Genomic DNA, 6,992 nt, shown 5'->3' with positions numbered 1-6,992 from the left:
AAATCAGGAAAGAAGAAAGGTAGTTGGAACCAGGTACACACAATCACTTGATCAAGCCGATGAGAGTGACAGTGAAGATGATTTCTCGGAAATTGCCACTAGCTTCGAGATACACAGAATGAGTGGAGCCCCAAGTCCACGTGTAAAGGTTTATCCAGTGATTGCGGGTAAAGATTCAGAGATGGAGTTAGATTTTTATTTTTTCAATGATTATCGTACCATTTTGCCCGTTTGATGCTAAAATACTTGACAGTGATTAGTAATTCATTCTAATACATTTGTTATCATGAAATAAATACATAATTTAGCTAAGGACTTTTTTCTTGGCTTCGTTTATTTTTGTCATGCACAGGGCAGTGAGATAGCCTTGTGGGTGAAGCAGTGGCTCGTCATACTACAGGCTTGGGTTTGTTGAAGCCTCTTGGTGTCCCTCTGCTGTACGATGCGTGGAACATTCCTAAAATGGCGTAATATCACACCATGTGCATGGCTATTTTGTTTGTTAAATACCTCACTCATATTTAAGATGCTACTGTGACTGTACCAACTCCCCAATCTGTCGAAACATCTGCCATAGGTAATGTATTTGATTCATGTAATTGAATTGTTGAAACTTTGCCTACCAAGCTTTCATACTCATAACACACTTTCATACTCATATAACAAACTTTCATACTCACATAACAAGCTTTCATACTCATACAACAAGCTTTCATACTCCTACAACAAGCTTCCATGCTCCTACAGGTTACACACAACCAAATGTTTTCCCATAGACTTCTATAGTAACGTTATAGCTTTTTAAAAAACAACTAGGCATTCAACAGCCATAACATTTACATATGTGCACAGTCTGGCCTTAAAGCTGCAATAAAAACACAAATTTTGGCTAGTTTACCCAGCTCCTTTTCCGAGTACAGGAAGCTGAACACACCAACCCCAGTTCCGCACCAAATATCACCTGCTTGAAAATATCTGTGCTCACATAAAGCACAAGTCATCTTGTTCAAAAAGTCAGCACCAAATATTGAAAAATATGGGCAGTTTTAATTACTGGATGGATGTGCATTTAAAAGACATAAAAATCTTACACAATATCATCCAATCACAGCCTGCATATGTCTCTTGATCTGTACTGAAGGCTCCCTACGAAAACCGCACTGTCACAACCAGTTCTGATTTAGTGTAGTAGAACCTGTAGACACAACTGTCTAAAACTGCACTTGTCAAATTTGTGATGTATTCATTGTAAATAGATGTAGCTTCTTGGAAACAAATGGAAATTGTTTCAAGTTCAATACTTTTTCCTATCTGACAGGTCTATATGACACCCATATACACATATCTGATGTACCAAAAGAGCTGTGAGGGTTAAATTATTTAGATTTTGTCAACTGATTACAAAATGAACTTCTGTTTTAATAAAGAACTTTCTATGACAGTACACAGGCCTTTATTGTTTATTCTTGTTTCACACAAGGATGGGTTCACAGGTCAATTCCATGGTTGCCAGACGCTGCTTCGAACATATCCCCCCAAAAGTATCTTTTCGACCCCGTATGATAGACAATACTTGGAAATTCAAAGCAAATTAGGCTTTCATATTTTTAATTTATTAATGGTGAGTTGTTTGCTGACCTTTGCTGATAACAACTGAGGATAGCAAAGTCTGGTACATAACATGGAATTTGGTTGTGACACTAATAAGCTTAAGTCATAAAAGAAGCTGGACTCAGTGAGCTTGCTGGAACTGGTACCCCTGCCTTGTTTACATAGGCCAATATATAAATGACAGGTCCATATTTGGTATTTTAACTATGGGAGGTCAAGAACCAATGTTGATGCTTTCATTCCAAAGAAAAATTCATAGTGTCAACATCTTGAACCTACTCTTGAAACATGGGGAGACATCGAAGGAATTCGATAACATCTTTTAGAATGGGACATAAAGCTTGGAATTCAGGCAAAAAATTCACCAGTGAAAAGCAAAGCAACTTTAAAGTGCCAAAAACTGTCAGGTTGACAACTGAGCTCCACAAGAAAGTGTGCAGTGTAGGGGTGGCTGGTGTCCAGCAAGTTCAAACACTGACAAGTGAACCGTACCGTCTGTTAAGGCCAAGGAAGGAAAACACCCCTGAGGAGGATAAGAGTTCCCTGAAAACAAAAAGTGAAAGGTAATAACACTTTAAACTATTTATTCCTTTGGCCTAGACTTTGAAATACTTGTAGGGAATACAAGATGCTCACTACTAAATGATATGGGTGGATAAACTTACCAAGTTCAAGTATTTGTCCTTCAACGAGATCACTTAATAAAAGTTTAATATAATGGACAGTTTTCAGTTATTAGGTACAGCAAGGGATCAAATTCTCATACATATATGAGTGGTTTGTTCAATACCATATAAAAAACAGTGTTGTTATACCCTAATTAAGGGCTTGAGGGGGATAGAAATAGAATATGCATTTGATCTGCCAGGGGAGATAATTCAGAAATGTCGAACACTATCACATACTTAAAAGGCTTATTTAGAAGTTTTCAAAGTAGTCAATGGGTTTTCTTTAATCTGCAGGACTGCTGCTGATGTTTACCACCTGTTGCATGTTGGAGAGACTGACAAACTGTACAATGAGGCATTCCGCCAGCACGCCAAGACTTCGCCTATGTGTAAGGGGGACATTGTCATGGACATAGACAATGAACAGCAGTGGGGACTTAACTGGATAGAGAGACTTAAATGCACTGACTGTACATACCTGTCAGAGTACCATAAACTGTACAAGGAGGTAGAGGGTAGTGGAATGAGAAGGGGACGTCGATCTTCCACTGCCAATACTGGACTTCAGATAGGCCTCTCAAAATGTCCCATTGGAAGTGAGAGTTTCCGTGTCCTGTGCATGAGTGCCGATATACCTCCACCATCCCATTCAGGGATGCAGAAAGCTGCGAACAGAGTTTGTGATAATATAAAATCTCAGAACACAAAGGATATGAGAGCCAGGAGGGTGGAAATAAGGGAAATAAATAAATACAGGGGAACAAATTTAAATAACATTAGTTTATCAACTGATGCAATGTACAACAATCCACTTTGTTCAGGTGTTGGGAAAACCCCTTTTCAGCCAGCCACTCAGGTAACCTATGTGGCCACTGAGAACCAAACTAGTGATCATCAAATTTTGGCTTTAAACACAAAATCAAAGCTCTGTTCAAAGCACAGTTTAGTTGACAACATTTCTTGTGTCAACAACCCAGACTGCACATCTGATTTGCACATGTCAGAATCAATTGGTAATGAAAAACAGTTAGCTGCAGAGTGTTTCAGGGACTTAAAGAAAGATCAAATTGAGGTAGAATTTTTGACAACAGATGCTGACAGTGCAGCTCACACAGCTCTCTCTGAAATGTATGAAGCAGGTGATATGGATGTTTCCCCACAAACTTTTCTCGATACACGGCATCTCTCGGCCAGCCATAGAAAGTTTATTAAAAATTCTAAATTTGTTGTGGATATGATGCCTGCTAGAACCAAAAAAGACAAACAAAGTTTGGCAAATACATTTTCTTTAGACTGTGCATCCAGATGTGCAGCTGAGTTCTCAGCTGCTTACTCAAGTCATGCAGGTAACCTGACAAAGTTGAAGACATCTCTTTCATGTACTTCTGATGCTATTGCAAACTGTTACATGGGTGATCACAGAAAATGTAGAAGGCAGTCATTTGTTTGCAAGGGGGAGAAGAAAAATTGGTTATTGCAAAGTAAATATTTAGATAAAAACTTCAAAATTGGAAACAATGAAACTAACTTTCAAAATTTGAGAAAATGCACTGATTTTCGTCTCGGCCCGAACATGATCGAAAAGACGCAATTCAACCTCAATAGTCAAAAGTGTGAGGCAACAAACAAGGCATTGCGCCGGTCATTACCTCGCGATACCACCTTTGCTCGTAACTTCCAAGGTAGAGCTCACAGTGCTGTTCATAGCGTCAACTGCCAGAGTCCGGTAAAGTCAATTCGCAATCTTCGATTAGGGCTTGGCTGTGCTGTCACTGCAAAAGGAAAAATAGATGATGAGATAAGCAAAAGTCATAATAAAGTACTTAAAGCTAAAACATACAAGAAATCACAGAAAAGTAAGGACCGCCGTGCAAGGAAAAAGTTAGAACTATTCAAACTCCATCATTGTAGAAAAGTTCATTATTCGAAAGACATGTTATTGAAAAGAAATGCATATTTGAGAAATTTACACCCAAAATAGGATAATCCATCTTAAAAATTGCCCCAAACAGAAAGATATAATGATCAGATACATAACTTACACCAAACAGTAGGGTTTATGACTTTTGGTGCACAAGCCCTGTTGTCGACAGTGAAGTCTCTCCATGTTAATTTCATGGGACTCTACTTTCAAATGCTCAACATTCACACAAGAGGCGTTATGACAGAGATGGCTCACTTCAACTTTGTTGCCAAAGTTGTCAGTGTTGCTAAAACCATCTGGAAGGCATTTATGCACAATGCAGAGGGCTATTCTGTGAGCTCTCTCCTCTGTCCGCGCCTTTGACGGCCACAAAAAGAAGCAACGACCATAGCCCTGCTTATCACGGCAGCCCAACCATTCCTTACAACCCCATTTCCCACTCGCTTCACCCATTTTGCGTTCAAATTTGCCTCTACAATTATCCCAAAAGGTCTCCATGGCAATAGATATACAGAAAAACATATAAATTAGGAAATGCTGAAATATGCACTTACCCTACAGGTTACACACAACCAAATGTTTTCCCATAGACTTCTATAGTAACGTTATAGCTTTTTAAAAAACAACTAGGCATTCAACAGCCATAACATTTACATATGTGCACAGTCTGGCCTTAAAGCTGCAATAAAAACACAAATTTTGGCTAGTTTACCCAGCTCCTTTTCCGAGTACAGGAAGCTGAACACACCAACCCCAGTTCCGCACCAAATATCACCTGCTTGAAAATATCTGTGCTCACATAAAGCACAAGTCATCTTGTTCAAAAAGTCAGCACCAAATATTGAAAAATATGGGCAGTTTTAATTACTGGATGGATGTGCATTTAAAAGACATAAAAATCTTACACAATATCATCCAATCACAGCCTGCATATGTCTCTTGATCTGTACTGAAGGCTCCCTACGAAAACCGCACTGTCACAACCAGTTCTGATTTAATGTAGTAGAACCTACAACAAGCTTTCATAATCCTACAACAAGATTTAATACTCACACAACAAGCTTTAATACTCACATAACAAGCATTCATACTCATATAACAAGCTTTTGATACTCACGAAACAAGCTTTCATACTCATATAACAAGCTTTCATACTCAAATAAAACACTTTCGTACTCATATACCACGCTTTCATACTCATATAACAAGCTTTCATACTCACCCAACAAGCTTTCATACGCACATAAGACGCTTTCATACTCACATAAGACGCTTTCATACTCATGTAGCAAGCTTTCAAACTCATATCACACGTTTTCATAACCATATAACAAGCTTTCATACTCATATAACAAGCTTTCATACTGAAGAAACAAGCTTTCATACTCATATAACAAGCTTTCATACCCATATAAAACGCTTTCGTACTTATATATCAAAGTTTCATACTAAAAAAACACGTTTTCATATTCATATAACACGCTTTCATACTCATATAACAAACTGTCATACTCACCTTACATGGTTTAATACGCACAAAAGACGCATTCATACTCACATAACACGCTTTCATACTCATATAACACCCTTTCATACCTATATAACAAGCTTTCATACTCATATAACAAGCTTCCATGCTGATACAGCAAGCTTTCATACTCATATAACACGCTTTCATACTCACATAACAGGCTTTCAAACTCATATAACACGCTTTCATACTCATGTAACAAGCTTTCATGCTCCTACAACAAGCGTTCATACCCACACAACAAGCTTTAATACTCACATAACAAACAATCATACTCATATAACAAGCTTTCATACTCACGAAACACGCTTTCATACTGATATAACACGCTTTCATATTCATGTAACAAGCTTTCATACTCACATAACAAGCTTTCATAGTCGTATGACAAGCTTTCATACTCATATGAAAAGCTTTTCTACTCATATAACACGCTTTCATACTCACATAATAAGCTTTCATACTCATATAATAATCTTTCATGCTCCTACAACAAGCTTTTATGTTCCTACACGAAGGTTTCATACTCACACAGCAAGCTTTAATACTCATATTAACAGGCATTCATTCTCATATAAGAAGCTTTCATACTCACGAAGCAATCTTTCATACTCACATAATAAGCTTTCATACTCATATAATAATCTTTCATGCTCCTACAACAAGCTTTTATGTTCCTACACGAAGGTTTCATACTCACACAGCAAGCTTTAATACTCATATTAACAGGCATTCATTCTCATATAAGAAGCTTTCATACTCACGAAGCAATCTTTCACGCTCATATAACAAGCTTCCATACTCACATAAGAAGCTTTCATACTCATATAATAATCTTTCATGCTCCTACAACAAGCTTTCATATCCATATAACAAGCTTTCATACTCATATAACAAAGTTTCACACTCAACACGCTTTCATACTCATATACCAAGCTTTCACGCTCATATAACAAGCTTTCATACTCCCACAACAAGCTTTCATACTCATAAAACGCGCTTTCATACTCATGTAACAAGCTTTCATACTCATGCAACAAGCTTTCATAGTTATATTACACGCTTTCGTACTCATAAAACGCGCTTTCATATTGATATAAGAAGCTTTCATACTCATGTAACAAGAGTATCATAATCGTGTTACAAGCTTTCATACTTACATAACACGCTTTCATACTCATAAAACGCGCTTTCATACTGATATAAGAAACATTCATACTCATGTTACAAGCTTTCATACTCATGTAACAAGCTTTCA

At 37.5% G+C, this 6,992-nt stretch overlaps 1 long non-coding RNA gene across 1 annotated transcript; it reads right to left on the bottom strand.

Annotated features, from left to right (window-relative positions):
• Window positions 1–2,881: 2,881 nt before the first annotated feature.
• Window positions 2,882–4,816, bottom strand: LOC125381552. The gene is made up of 3 exons (XR_007221895.1): window positions 4,758–4,816; window positions 3,929–4,051; window positions 2,882–2,944 (listed from the first exon to the last, which is right to left on the bottom strand). It is a non-coding gene; the product is annotated as an uncharacterized LOC125381552 (long non-coding RNA).
• Window positions 4,817–6,992: the final 2,176 nt, after the last annotated feature.

Source organism: Haliotis rufescens, unplaced genomic scaffold, assembly GCF_023055435.1.
Source record: "Haliotis rufescens isolate VD_foot unplaced genomic scaffold, xgHalRufe1.0.p SCAF_18, whole genome shotgun sequence".
NCBI classification, from domain to species: domain Eukaryota; kingdom Metazoa; phylum Mollusca; class Gastropoda; order Lepetellida; family Haliotidae; genus Haliotis; species Haliotis rufescens.
The sequence above is the reverse complement of the archived record's forward strand: the minus strand, read 5'-3'. Positions and strand labels throughout refer to the sequence as shown.